The sequence below is a fragment of the Accipiter gentilis genome, chromosome 24, assembly GCF_929443795.1.
Source record: "Accipiter gentilis chromosome 24, bAccGen1.1, whole genome shotgun sequence".
Taxonomy (NCBI): domain Eukaryota; kingdom Metazoa; phylum Chordata; class Aves; order Accipitriformes; family Accipitridae; genus Astur; species Astur gentilis.
The window spans coordinates 425,670-440,202 of NC_064903.1; positions in this window are offsets into that span (position 1 = coordinate 425,670).

Here is a 14,533-nt window from a genome sequence, read left to right on the forward strand (position 1 = left end):
GCTGAGGGTGGGAATGACCGACAGCCCTGGGCTGATGCTGGAGCCAGGCGAATTCCCAAATGAGAGGCGACCCACAGGCTGCCACAGGGGTGTCCCCTCTCTCTGTGGCACTGGTGGATGCTGAGGACTGTTTTCGAGGTGCTTCCTCACCCCTTCCAGTGGTTGCTGAGGGGCTGAGCCCCACGGGAGGGAAGGGAAGCCGAGCCTTGCCCCGCACTGGGTGTGATGGCAGCATCAGCACAGCCTGGCAGTGGGGCTGGCGAGGGGGTCCCAGGGTGACCCCACTGCTGGTGAGGGGATCCCTGGGTGACCCCACGGCTGCCAGGGCCCGCGGGAGCAGGAGGGCGCTGACCTTTCTCTTCTTCCAGCCCTCTGGCTGGAAAACGGCCCCGTAAGCTGGGGAAGGGGCGGGGGCTGGTGTCCCCGCCGTGCTGCTGGGCTGCGGCCCCGGGCAGAGCCGTGCCCCACACCGGGCTCTGTGGGGCGGGCTGTGGGGTTGGTGCCCAGCAGGAGCCGCGGGAGGCTGCTGCCATCCCGTGGGCACAGGGGGTAGGACACGTCGCCCTGCTTGCGGCCAGGGCTGGCACCCCTGGGTGCCCCTCCAGCCCCCCCCGCCGCCCCCGGCTGTGCCCCTCCGCTGTGCCCAAGGCCCGGGGGTCCTGCCCATCCCCGGCGGCCGCTGTCCTGCCAGGCTGGGCACGGTTCTTCCCGGCGCTTGCCGGAGGCGGCAGCTCCTTCCCGTGGCTGCCATCCAGGCGGCCTGTCCTGCAGCGGCGTGGGGCTGCGGCTCTTTCCAGCTGGTCGCATCCCCTCCCTCCTCCTGGAAGGAGCCCGGGGTGCAGGTCGCCAGCTCCCGCAGGCTCCTTCTGCCCTTCGGCGGTAGCTCCTGGCCCGCAGCCCCTGCAGCAACCCCGGGAGCTGCCGCTTGGGGCTCGGGGCAGCCCCAAGGCCAGCATGCTTGCCATGGGGAGGGCTGCCGCAAGGCAGCCCTGCTACTCCCCAGCCATCGGCTCCTCGCTCCTCATCTGCAACCAGCACGTCGTGGGCCGCCGCATTCTTGCTTGCAAGCCTTGCGAGCCACGACGGGCTCCCTAAAGCCCCGGATCCTGGAGCCACGTGATGGGACGAGGCTATCAGCCGGCAGCAGGCATCCAGCCCCGCTGTTGGTGGCGACAGCTGAAAAGTAGGTTTCCTATGTTTAGCTCTGGCCTTTCTGGGTCCTGCTGTTCTCAGGACTGGGACAGTGCTGATTGCTGCCTGCAGCTCTGCACACCCGCCTTTCTCAAGGGCAGCCAGCTGCTCCGCACCCTGGGCAAAGCAGCCTTGCACCCCGGACACAGGCAGAGGCACTGTCGGCCCTAAGTCACGGCCGGCACAGGCCGATAAGCTGGAGGGAGTGAGGCCTCATTCAGGGCTGGTGCTGACTTGCAGAACAGGGGATGGCTCAGGCCGGTGCATTGCATGCAGAGAGAGTCCACGTCGCTCTCACGGCTCTAAATGGGATTCCCTTCCCCTGGCTGAAGTGTGGGGTGCTCTGCTCCCGGCTCAGTGCAGGGATCCCAGCCCTGCCCCTTGCTTCTCCTGCAGCCCCCCCAGGCTGGAGGGGGTGATGGGCTGGGAAGGAGAGCACAGGGAGAAATGCATGGGGCTGTGGAGGGACCCGGGGTCAGGCAGCTCCGTGCCAGTCATGGCTGAGCGGCTCACTCCTCTCTTTGCAGGAAGACCCAAGCCACATGCCGCCTGTCTGGGAGCTGCGAGCTGCAGGGTCTGTCCAGGTCCTGCAGCCACAGCCCATCTTCCCAACTTCCCACTTTGGGGCAACCCTCCCTGGGGGGGTCTGGGAGAGGAGACTGCACCCTGTCCTGATCTCGGGGTGTTTCCACCCCCTCTCCTTGCAGAAGCCTGCTGCAGCTGGGTCAGTGCCAGGCAGGGCTCTGGGTGCAATCTGGCCATGCCTCTTTCCCCATCTCTTCCCCGTTGGCACCTTGGAGGGAGCCAGTTTATGTAGCTGGGCCATCTGCTCCAGGGGAGCCCGCCGGTTCCCAGCCACGCTGCCAGGCAGACCCCCCTGCGCCTCCGCGGGGTGCTAAGAATAACCAGCACCGTCAGCAGCCGTGATATTTGCAGGCGCCCGCTGGTGCCACCCCCACTCCAGCCTGCTGGGCACAGGATGCATCTGCTGCCTGACGTCAGCTGCCAGCCACGCGGGGGGACGGCGTGGGCAGTCTGGGGGGGCCATGTGTGGCTGGTGAGAGGGGGGGCCTGTTCCCCCCCCCCCACCTGAGCAGGAGCATAAATGCTATGGTGGGACCGGGGTTATTGCTGCCTGCATCCTTGTACCCAGTGTGGGGACCCAGCGAGCTGCTGGCCGACCTTGTCCTGCTTTTTCTGGTGTCCTACAAACAGAAGCTGAGCTCTGCAGGACCCCCAGAAGACTTGGGGAGGCCTCCAGGGCTGGGTGACCATGGCTCTGCCTTCCTGCCTGGGCCTTGCTCCACACCTGCCAACAGACCCGGAGCCATGTGTGGAGGGATGGGGACCCAGCTGGGCTCTGTTCCCTGGCAAGGGGTCTCCTCCATCCAGGAGGATGAGACATCCCAGAGCTGCCTGTTGTGGTGCAGGGTGGTGTGTGGGGCAGCTTCCCCGAATATCTGAGCAGCCCTTTCCCCTTTGCATGGCGCCATGGGGACTGATGCAGGTCTCCTCTGGGCTTCACGTCTGCTTCATGTCAGCTTTGCAGCTGGCAGAGGAGTGGGGCTGTGGGTGCCTTCAGCTGCTGCCACCCTGTTTTGGGGTGTCCCATCAAGCCCATGCTTTCCTGAAACCCAGCCGCTCTGGTGAGGATGGGGCCGGCAGGGATGGGGCAAGCTGAGAGAGAGGACCCTGCCCCACTGACTGCAAATGTGGGCCTGATGCCCCCCCCAGCCTCTTGCTCTGCCTTCCCTTTTGCAGGGCGGGGGACAGACTATTCCCCAGAGCTCTGCCTGGCTCTGCCCTGCCTGCTTGCCAGCTCCTTCTCTCCCAGCTGCACCCAGTGAGAGTGTGTCACCCTGGTGTGGCCGTCCTCGTGCCTGCTCTCCTGAAGGCAGCAGTCCAGATGGTGAGAAACCAGGACTTTGGGGGGAATCCCCAATCCTCCCCCTTGCCAAGCTTTTCTGGAGCTTTTCCCACGCCCAGCCTTTCCTAGCCCAGGTCACCTCCTCTGCCCCCACACTGCAAATCCCCTCTCCAGACACCTCCTCTTCTCCTGGGTCCGGCCAGGGGAGCACCTTCCCCCCACAGCCAGTTTGGGTGCCCATGGCACCGCAACCATGGCACAGCCCTGCTGTTCCCGAGGCTGGGCCAGCAAAAAGCAGAGCTGCTGCTCCTCCTCTGAGGATCTGCAAGCTGCGCTTCCCCCAGTGCCCAGACCGTGCCCTAAAATGGGTGGGTTTTGCTGGGACACAGTGCTCCTACCAAGGGCTAACGCAGCCCCAGCAGCTGCCGGCACTTGCATAAGCAGCGACGGAGCGAGCCCTTCCTCCCTGGGCGATGGTGAGTCATGCAGCCCGCCGCGAGTCTCGGATGTTTTCCTCTTTGTGTAACACTCCAGCAAATCATCTAAAATGCCCTGACAGGCCCCGGCCAAGGAGCTTCTTGGCACGTGGGTTTCCACGCGCTGCCCTTCCTCCAGTGTGGGGACTTGCACAGCCCCGGGGAGTGACTGAAGGGCTCTTCCAGCTGGGCCAGAGTATGATGGGTTATTTCAATGCAAGACTTTTCAGGTCCTTTGGAAGGGGTTAAAATCAAATTGGCTTTCCCATGGGGTCGGTGCAAGCCTGGGAATGAAGTCTTGAAGTGAGGGTGTAAAACTACAACAGAGCAACTTCGTGCTGCATCTGCTGGGGCAAGTACCCATTGGCATCGTTCAGCTGCCCTCAGGCTCTGTGAGGTGCACAGCAGAAGAGTGGTAGGAGCTTCAGGGATGCCCTGAGGAGGGGGTCTTGAAATAATTACGGCTACCCAGGGGTGTGGGTTTGCTGCTGGCCAGTCTGGCAGAGCATGGAGCCAGCTGAGGGCAGGCAGTGGGGCACAACCCTGTGCTGCTTCTCCAGTTTGGAAATCAATCAGGTTTTGGATTTGGCTGACTGCTGCCCATGGCCTGAAACTGAGGGAAGCCTCTGAAAATGCCAGGTGAGGTTTTGCCTAGAGGCTGAGCAGGGACGAAGCCACGCTGGTGGTTTGGGCAGTTTTCAGTGGGGTTTTGGAAATGTAAAATAGGCTGTGTTTTCCTCTGGTGAGAAAGAATTGCTTGCTCTGGGTGTATGAAGTCCATGGCTGCAGTTAAACACATCATACCGCAGTGAAAAATGCTTCCCAGGGTGCCTGCGGGTGACAAGCCACCTTCTCTCCTGTGCCCAGAGCTTCTCACTTATTCACTTCTCTGCCTTAATTTCCCGCCTGCAACTCTTGCCTTGTTCCCATGCGCCTGAGGAGTTTATTCCCTCCGTCTCACCTGCTGGCATTTCCACGCTTTAGGAATGTCACCCCATTTCCCCTTGGCCTGCTCCAGGTGAAACAAACCCAGTGCAATGTGCAGGAGATGGTGGCTCTTGCCCAGCTGGCAGGTGGAACAAAGAGGACGTGGGGCATCGCTGGGGTTTGGGGAGACGGTGGGCATGGCAGGACATGGACACAGGTGATGCTAGACCATACTGGGACCATCCTAGGTTAGGAGGGGACACGGGGCAGCTGAGGTGTTGCGGGGGATACAGGAGATGGTGGGAGCCATCCCATGACCCCACATCAGCGTGGCAGCAGCAGGCAGCAGTCTGGAGGGGAACGCAAGCACTGCAATCCCCGAGCTTCTCCCAGGCACGTGTGTGCCTGTACACAGGCACACACTCGTGTGCTCTTCCCCTCTTCATCCTCTCCTCTCTGCAGGGCTTCTCTATTCTCCAGTCATTTTTGGCAGTCACGGCAAGTACCAGCTATGTCTTATTTTTGGTGGTATTTGAAAGAATGTACAAATAGTCAACAAGACATTTATGTCTTTCCTTTGGGACTTGCGAGCTGTTTCCCCATGGCAATAAACTCCAGTTTTGAGCGTTTTGAATTATGAGCAATACTTTTGGCTGTGAATCCATCTTTCCAGCTCTTTCGGAGGGAAAACCCTTGTCTAGATAGAAGGGCCCAAGTAGAAAGAGGTTTGTACACACTGAGAGGCAGCTTTGTAATAACGTATGGGACAGCCCCATCGATGCTGTTGCTTCTTCTTGTATCTGCTGGCAGAGGATGAGCCAGGCCCACAGGGCCCATCCTGACTTTGTAGTTCAACACAACATGTTGACACAAGGCAGGAGATGGCCGAAGACTCTTCATTACATACCCTTGACTTGAAAGCACCCACTCATTTACAGTGCAGCAAGTCCCAGCACCTCGGCATGGATTGTGCCGGCCCTACGTGGATGATGCAAGCATGGAGTGTGTCTGGACATCGCCTTCAGTCTCTGTGGTTGATGTGAGCTTACCGTTTGGACATCCCCCCCTTGGGAGCACCAGGAGAGCCAAGGTCTTGCAGGACATGTCTGAGGGAAGCAGACAAGTACTCTGACCTTGGTTCCTAAAGACATGCCAGGTCATGGCTTCTTTTCACAGGGAAATCATTTCAGAAAGGCCTCTGGAGCTGGAGGAAGGCCATCACACTCAATGACTCTTGGGAAGGGGGAGCAGGGCGTGCGGGTGCTGCCATGGGGGTTGCCAGCACACCCATCCTGCCAGCTCCTTTACCAGCTCAGAGCAGCAGCAGTGGCATTAGCCTGACATGCTATTGCCTAGCAACTGCTGGCATTGCAGATAAATCCCCTCACTGGTGTCACTGCAGACCTGATGCTGATGTCCCAGTCCTCTGGCAGGGCCCTCTGGGGTGCTGCTGGAGATACAGGAGATATATCCCCCTCCAGGCTCATCTCTGAGGGCTGAATGGTGGCATGGTGGGAGCATGGGGGGCTGCAGATGTGTTATGTCTGGAGTGGCCCAAGAGCACATTGAGGCTCTCCTGCCTCATCCTGGCTGGGTACCAAGCAGGTCTTCAAGTCCTCATTCTCTGAGCCTCTTCTGGAAAGTTTTTTTTGGGGTATGACCCCACTAAGGCACCTTCCCCAGCACATTTCCTCTGTCCAGCCTCCTACACCTGCCTTTAAATCCTTGCTTTGGGCATGCAGTGGGCATGCAGCCTTGAAGACCTCCTTGCCCCTGGTATCTGTTGCAGTGTCCTATGAAGCAGTGCCCTGATTTGGCCCTCACCCATGGGGTCAGGCAGCTGGCGGAGGGTGAGGGACCGCTGGGAAAGGGCAGCTGTCCCTTCCCAGCCAGCCCAGATGCACACACCAGCTGTGCAGGGAGAGGAGCTGCACGCTTGCCTGGGGTCCCTATGCAGCAGCACGTGCAAAAGGGGAAGACTTGGCACGGGGTACTTGGGGGAAGAGAGAGGAGCAGTTTTGGGAGCCTTGGACGCCTTGCCTCCAGTGTGTCCTCTCCAGAGTATCTGACAAGGATTTCTCCCAGCATGGAGCCCAGACTTCAGAAGTAAAAGGTGTTCGACCTTCTCTGTTCCTTTCAGGCATTGCAGCCTTATTTCCTGTCCTCTCCAACCCCCCAAGCCCAGCTCAGTGCTTTTGCTGGTTCAGCTCAGGCATCAGAGAACGATGCCAGCTCCTGGATATCTGCTTCCTCCACACTCCTAATGTCCCTCATCTTCCCTGTCCCTAATCAGGAGGGAGGTGCCAGTGCCCGTGCCAAGCTGAGTGACTCCTGTCTAAAGGTACCTTAAGGAGCTCCCTGCCTGCTCTACAGAGCCAATGCCAGGGTAGTGGTGGTGGTGGGCACTGGCAGAAAAGCTCCCCAGAGCAATAGCCCAGATGCCCCCCAGTCTTGCCTTTGGGGGCCTGAGGAGTGGGTCAAGGTGCAAGAGGCAACAGTCTCCATTTCCAAAGCTCAGTAAGATTCTGAAGGGTGAATTGTAGGCGACTGCACCCAATGCAAATCTGAGCGGACACTGTCTCCTGCAGCAAGGCTAATCCTCCCCAGGGAGGCACTTGTTTGCACAGCTGTGAAGTGATAGGAGCTACTCGACCTTGCTGGGATTGCACATTAGGAAAGGGCTCTGCATGCCAGTGCACGCGAGGGAGGTAATCCTCCTGCACGAGGACCTGCCCAGCCTGTGGCATGGCCACGTTGGGCAGCGAGCTGATGAGCAGGCAGCTGGCAACGGCAGCATCCTCTGGTTCTGGTGAAGAGGGTGACCATGGCTTGGGGCAGCCATCTCTGCGGGGAGAGCTGAAAGAGCCACAGCCACCACACTGAGCCCAGGAGCCTACTGGGATCCCATGGGCTCACCCACTCTTCACTGGTGCCAGCCCTGCACAAAATCATGCAGTTGCCTTAGGACAGATACTGTGAGAGCCTTGGGAAGCACTGGGGGAATGGTCCCTCACACCTGACCAAGGGGGAGGACTTTTCCCTTGTTGCCTACCCCAGGCCCAGGGGATGTGTTAGCATTTGTTAGCACAGGCTTTCTGGCTCTGTTTCCCTGCAGCCACAAAAAGGGAGGAAGGAGAGTGAGTTAATGGCCTGTTAAAAGTGTTTGATTTTCCATGTGCTGATGTGGAACCCCTGTGGAGAGGTAACAGAGATGGGGACAGGGATGCTCCAGGGAGGAATGGCTCCAAGGCTGGGGACAGTAAATTCCCTATGCACAGATCTGTGACCTGGCAGCAGGTTTCAGCTGCATGGAGGGAAAATAAGCCAGTCCTTCCTTCCTGCAGCATTGACCTGAGGGGATAGGATAGGGTGGGTGTGGGATGGATGAGCTTTTGCTTCTGCCTTAGGGGTCACATCACTGAGTCTAACAGGGGCTTTTCAGGGCAGACATGGCAGGACAAAGGTTTTCCTGGTGCTGGGCTGGGTGCTGTGTGCCTGGGCTGGGTGCAGACTACTTGTGTTGGGTTCACTTCAGGTCTTGCACACCCAGCTTGGGGCATCCCAGCACCAGAGCCTTGGGCCAGACCCTGAGGCAGCCACTAGTCCCATGGAAGACCCACCTCACGGTCCAGCCTCCTTTGCCTCTTGGGTGGCAGAGACCCCCCGCTCGAGGCTGTATGTACCCAGACGTTCCCAGGCAGATCCTGGTTCCCTGACACAGCTCTCCAGCTTTCCACCATGATACGTCGAGGGACCTTGGAAGCCAGGTCCCCTGGCCACCCCTGGCAGCAAAAGCAGCTTCTCCTCCAGCCATCTGCCTGGCCTGTGCTCCCGGCGTGCTGGCACCAGCCAGGGACCAGTGTTTGTTTGCTCCTGATGGGCTCCCCCTAAGGATTCCCCCACCTCCCTTGTCCTGGGGCTGGTGAGTGCCCCTGTCCCTTGCTGGTGTCTCCTGTGAAGGCGAAAGAGCCACTGTTGTTTACAGTCACTGGTTGAGGAGGTGTGAACAGCAGCGGCACTTCTGAAAACATCTAATTTGAAATATTAAAAAATGGTCATCCCTGCAAAGTAATTCACTTCCCTGGAAAGCCCCCGCAGTTATGGGATTGTTTCTTCCCTACCCTTGTTAATTTATGGGAGATATTATAACTTATCAAAAAGACAGAAGCAGCACAGCCATGGTTATAATTTCTAATTCCTCCTTTATTTAACACCAGTGTTGTGTTGCCCAGCTGTGGCACTGCCAGGAGCTGCCACACAGTAAATCCCTACCTAAGACACTCACTTGAGTGACCATGGAGATTAGGGCTTTATTAATATGAATGAAACTGCATTATGGTCAATTGAGTGCAGAAACTAATTTAATCGTGCTCAATGCTTGTCCAATCAGTGCCAAAATTGATGGACAAAGTCTTGTTCTTGCCAAGTTTTCCCGTGGTCAGAGGATGAAGACGGAGGCTGTCCAAAGTGTGGGTGTCTCTGAGATGAGCTAAGCCTGTTCTGGGTACAGAGGATCAAATAGGGACCTGTGGCTCCAGCTGCCCACTTGAATGTCCCTAGGTGATGAGGGTCCATGGGGACAGTCCTGCTCACAGCCTGGCCAGGGGAAAGCAGACCTGTCACCTCTGGGTCCTTCCACGTTTGGCCAGGCGGTGTGGGCAATGCAGTGGGCAGAATGGAGCTGTGGGACCTCTCCTGGCTGCACTGAGGGGTTGTCGGGGGAGGTCACAGCAGCAGCAAGGAGGAACAGCCATTAGAAGTCATACGGAGAATAAGCTGTACTAATTAATTACTTTGGTGGCAGGGACCTCCACGTGCTGCCTTTGGGGAGGAGGTGAATGGGGCTGCCGTGTCCCTGATCTGTGCGGGGGGGGATGACTCCCACCTCGGAGATGCCCACAGTCATGGCTGGGACCAGGAGCTTGCTGCCACCCTCTTGGCTGTGACGCCATGGTGCATGTCCTGGGAAAGGGAAAGGAAGCAGAGGGCTGGAACATGACACTCACACTGAACTCTCTTCTGGAAGGTGCCATGGGGGTGCTGCACCCCACAACCCTGCATCCAGTTGCAGAGCTGCTGTGGAACCAGCTGTACTCCAGTGACTTTGCTGACCTGTGCTCTGTACCTCATCTGGCATGTGTTTGCAGCTCCTTCTGAGAGAAGATGTCCTGCTCCTTTGGCTGATACGTGCCTCCGCATCTCACTTGGGGCTCCCAGTTGCAGGCAGCGGGATGAGCTGGGACCTTTAACACTCACCTGGGGTTGGCAGGCACAGTGAAGGCTCCCTCTGCCTTGTACTTGCTGCTGATGGGGCAGGATGTCCTGGATGATGGAGGCCACCCAGCGCATTAGCAGCTTACAGGCAAGATCAGGGAGAGCTGTTTCGAGTGGGGCACCTTGGAGCACTTCTGTGCCCAAGGAGGAGTGCTGAGTGGGAGAGACCTCCCTCTTCTATATCTCACATATCTGCAGCTGGGTGGCAGATGCATATTGCCAAATAGAAAAGGCTTTCCTTAAATACAGTTCAGCTCTGCCATCGATTACACGAAGGCTTGAGAGTGAGTGAGGATTTAGCAGTTGCAGCAGAGCCGTATGCTGGGGAGCAGGTGCACAGTTTGGCAGCAGCTGGAGCAGGGCTGGCTCTCCCATTTTTCTCGTTGTGACGTGCTGCGCCAGGCAATGCACATCCCCCAGCCCAGTGCACCAGGAGCGTGTCCTGACTGCCCTTTCCCAGCCACCGGCTCTGCTGCCTGGAGCAGAGGTGCCAGCTCTCTCCAGAGCCAGCCCTGCTGCCTGCTCTTGTCTGCTGGGCTCACGCTCAGTCTGTGTGAGCCTGTGAGGCCGATCCACGCAGCTGGGGACAGGGCAGACACTACGAGTGCGGCTGGGTGAAGCGACCTGCTCACACAGTCTGCTCTCAGAGCTGCAACACACCCGCCGCCTGCACACATGCACAGTGCTCCCAGCCACGCACACGCCTGTGCGCACATACGTGCACACGCTCTCTCGTGCATGCGCACTGGCTACATTGGCCACGCGCACTAGACCATGTCCTTGCTCACACGCGCACCCAGACCACGCGTGCCCACGGGCAGACACTTGTGAATGCAGACACACGCAAACTCACATGCTTGCAGACACCCGTCTGTGTGCACTGACACGCGTGTGTGAACACACACGCGCGCCTGCGTGCGTTTTTCATGCTGGGGCAGCCGGGAGCAGGGCTCGCAGCCAGCGCTGGGCGAGGGCCGCTCTCCATCGCTGTCTGCAGCAGCCACTGGATGGCAGCAAGTCCCCAGTGCTGAGCCACCAGTGCCACCAGGAGAGGGGAGCTGGGCTGGCTTGTGCCAGGCAGAGGGGCGGGGGGTTGGGGGAGCAGATAAGGGCCTTTTTGGAGCCCGGTGAGATCTTAACACGAAGGATGACTACTTGGGGAGCAAATAAAATGGCAGAGCTGGAGGGCAGTCCTGAAGCCAGGTCAGCAGGGGGCAGGTTAGAAGCCGCTGCAAACAGCCCAGCAGTGCTGAAAGCCCCCCCAGGAGCGGTGGGCACAGCACCAGCCTGCACAAATGCAAGTGGTAAAGGTATGGCAGAGTAAGTGATGCTCCTGTTTGGCCCATAAAGCACTCTCTTGAGCCTTTGATGCTAATTATTGTAGACTGAATGAAAGCACACTGGCTGCAGTACCTGTGGTGGCCACTTGTATAAACATAGAGGGGAGAACAGCCCTTAAAACTCGAATGTATTTCAGGAGATTCTGTAGCAAATGGCTTCTGATCATAAAGATACACCTTGCACAGAAATGTGTCTTTGCACAGATGTAAGCACGGCACCTTGACCTGATCCCAGGCATTTCACACCTCTCTGGCACTTTTGGACTTTGCAAGAGAAAAGCAGGTCTCAGTCCATCAGCTGCAGAAACCCAGATGAACACAGAGCTCCTCTGGAAACTTTTCTAGCGGATGCAGGATGCCGCTGTTTCAGTTGCAGAGGAGGCAAAACCCAGAGGGCTTTTGCCTGAGAGGATGAAGTCTGCAAACATCTTTGCATCCAGTGAAATGTCTCAAAGATGGTTCTGGGGATTAGCCCCATGGTACAGTACACAAGGAGAGGGACAAGGGGAGAACAGACTATTGAGCACACACAGGCAGAGAGAGGTTTAAAACTTGCAACGCTGCTAACTGATCTAGACCCAGCTAGAAAAGAAGGGTTGGTTGGGTGACCACACAGGACAATCAGAGATGAGGACTGTGAGGACTAGGAGGATCTAGGGCAGCGTGGCGACATTGGTCCTACTGGGAGCCAGGGCCACCTGTTTCCATGTTTTTGAGGTCACAAAGCCAGCCCCCAGGGACACGGTGGGGGATGAAATCCAGGAAGAAGGATCTGTTTGAGCCATGGGACCCTGATGCCAGCATAGCTTTGCAAAGAGCCTCACTTGGGCTTGGGTAGATGCTCTGGCGGTATTCCTCTGGGGATGTCTCTAAGCCTCAGACACAGATAAAAGTGCTCTCATGAACTGAATGCAAGTCTGAGGGGATTAGAGAAAGCTTGGGAGAATGTCACCTTTAACAGCTCACGTGCAAACTAGATGCACGAGTGGCCGAGGGAAGGCGGGCGAGTGGGAGAACCGGCGTGGTCCAACCTGGCTACAGCTGTGCCAGATTCACAAATGCCCCCACAATGCTGATGAAGTAACTGGGGTACTGGCAGTATAGGCACATCAGTAGCAGTATGGGGATTAAAATTTCCAGTGCAAAATAAGCCAGGTAGCAACAGGCTGTGCTGTGAACAGGCCACTGTTTAAACAGCTGAGAATTGCTCATCAGAAAGCTGGGGCAGAGCAAAAATAAAGCAGCACAAATAGTTTACGAATGAGATAAAATAAAAGTTTGTTCTAAGCTTAATATAATTAAGGTAAATTAGCCATTACATAATGGTGAGACACGCACATTTAACAACACCCTTTGGGCCTGTCTTATGTGTGTGGCCTTTATGAGTAAGAGCTGCTGGGATCACACCTGAAGTGCAGGCAGTTGTAGGAAGGTGGGGAGCAGGGGGGAGAGCACTCACATTGCGACCTGTTGGGCTCATGTTCCTGAGCACCGTCTCTCTCGCTCACCTTCCTCAGCCTCCGGCATCCAGGCTGGGTCTGCGTGCTTCTCCGGGAAAGCAATAGTCTTCAGCACAAAGCAAGAAGCAAGGCAGGATGCTTTCCTGTCAAAGCCTCATTATTCAAATTCAAGCTCGTCTTCCCTTTCCAGAAAACGGTATGTCAAGAAACAGCAAGACTCCAGCATCAGCGGTCTCCTGGGAGAAACGTTAAAAGTCGTATCTTAAGCATCAAGTTTATGTAATACAGGAAAGCCTTGCGGTCGTTTGTGCTTTGACGGAGTCCCCAGGCAGACTTCAAAGGTGCCTCTCCCCCCCCTCCCCAGCCCAAATCTCTTCATCCAACGTGGGGTTTCATCTAAGGAGCCAAACCCCAGCTGGCAGAGAGAGCCCCTTGGAAGTCAGGGACGCTGGGAGGCCTTGGGGGGCCGGTTTCGGTGTTAGCAGCACATCGCTAAAACTAGTGATCAACCCTTCCTGTTTGGGATTCAGAGTAACAAGCTCCCTCTCTTCTGCACTGCTGTTTGCCAGGCTGGCCAGAGTAATGCAACGGTGCTTGGCCAAGGCGGTGCACCCTCAGGGTGCTGCCAGCACCCAGCTGGGCAGCCTCGGGAAGCTGGGAGAGGTCCTTTCTTACCCCAAAGAGTTGCTTTCCTTGAGCACTTGCTCTGGGAGACACATGAGCCAGTGGTGCTCAGAGGGAAGGACAGCCTGCCTGGTCCCTGTTTGCTCCCCACAGTAAAAATAGCCCTGGCTGCCTGCTGCAGCCTGGTTTTTACTTGACATCATGCAGGGCTTCAAATTAAACAATGAGGGACCTCAGATCAGAATATGACACCAAAGCAAAGGAAAAACCACAGCTGACCTGGGCTGTGCAGTCATCCGGCCAAGTGCCTGCCTCCCAGGGGCTGCCCTTGGAAGGCTCCTCTGGAGCGTGGGCTTCAAGGACAGCACGGAACAGGACTGTCTTGTAGGTGAACAGTCCTCTCTACAGAATGATGAGGTCTCCAGTCCCAGGTTGATACCAGGGCTGTGGTTATCCTGGGGTTTGCTCTGGACCTAGCACTGTCATCGCCAACAGGAGCAAGCTGAACAAGAAGGCCCCTGTCCCCAGAGACTGCCAGGCTGCAGCGAAGGTGGCAGAGCTGGTAAGGTTCAGAGAGGGACTCTTTGCTCTCATGCTTCAGAGCTGCTGGATTTTAAGACCTGCCCATTCTCCAGTAGAAGGAAATTCTTTGGCACCCCAGTCCTTAGCACATCTGTGAGTGCTTGGTGGGGGGGGTGCCTGGGGAGAAGTGTGCCTGGCTGGGAAATGAAGCTGGTTTTTTCTGCAGTGTGTTCCTGCTGCTGTCTGCTCCCAGTATCCTGTCCTGAATTCACTGAGGATCTAGAGGCAGGAGTGGTGGTGAAGGGCAGAAGTCAACTCTATAATCAGAAAGGGGTGTTGCTTGGATACACTGCTAAGCAACCTCAGGGCTCTTCAGGGATAGAAATAACCTTCCTTTCCTTCTCCAGTTCTTCCTCTTCATTAGCATCAAGCTTGAGCAGTGTGCTGGGACCATGAACATTAGCCTGCTGCAGTCTGGGATGCTACTGTGGCCATGTGGAGCCCTGCCAAGGCTAAGCTGGAGGGGACCTGCTGGCAAAGCAGAAGGAGAGGGACATGGTGTGACAGCACACGCCTCGCTGGGGTGAGGGCTGCCCTTGGCCAATGTTTGTTCAGCACCAAGTGTTTTGCCCATTAACTGCCAGTGCATAACCAAGGCACACCCAGCAGCAGATGTCCCACCCAGGGGGACCTCAGGTGATGCCCAATGGACCTAACATGTCTCACATTGATATGAACCCAGCCCGACCCCTCTCAATGCTGGTGACGTTAGTGCATGCTTTGGGCATACCCTGCCCCTGTCTGGGACTCCTGCCCTGCTCCTCCAGGTGCCACATCCTCTGGTGCTGAGTC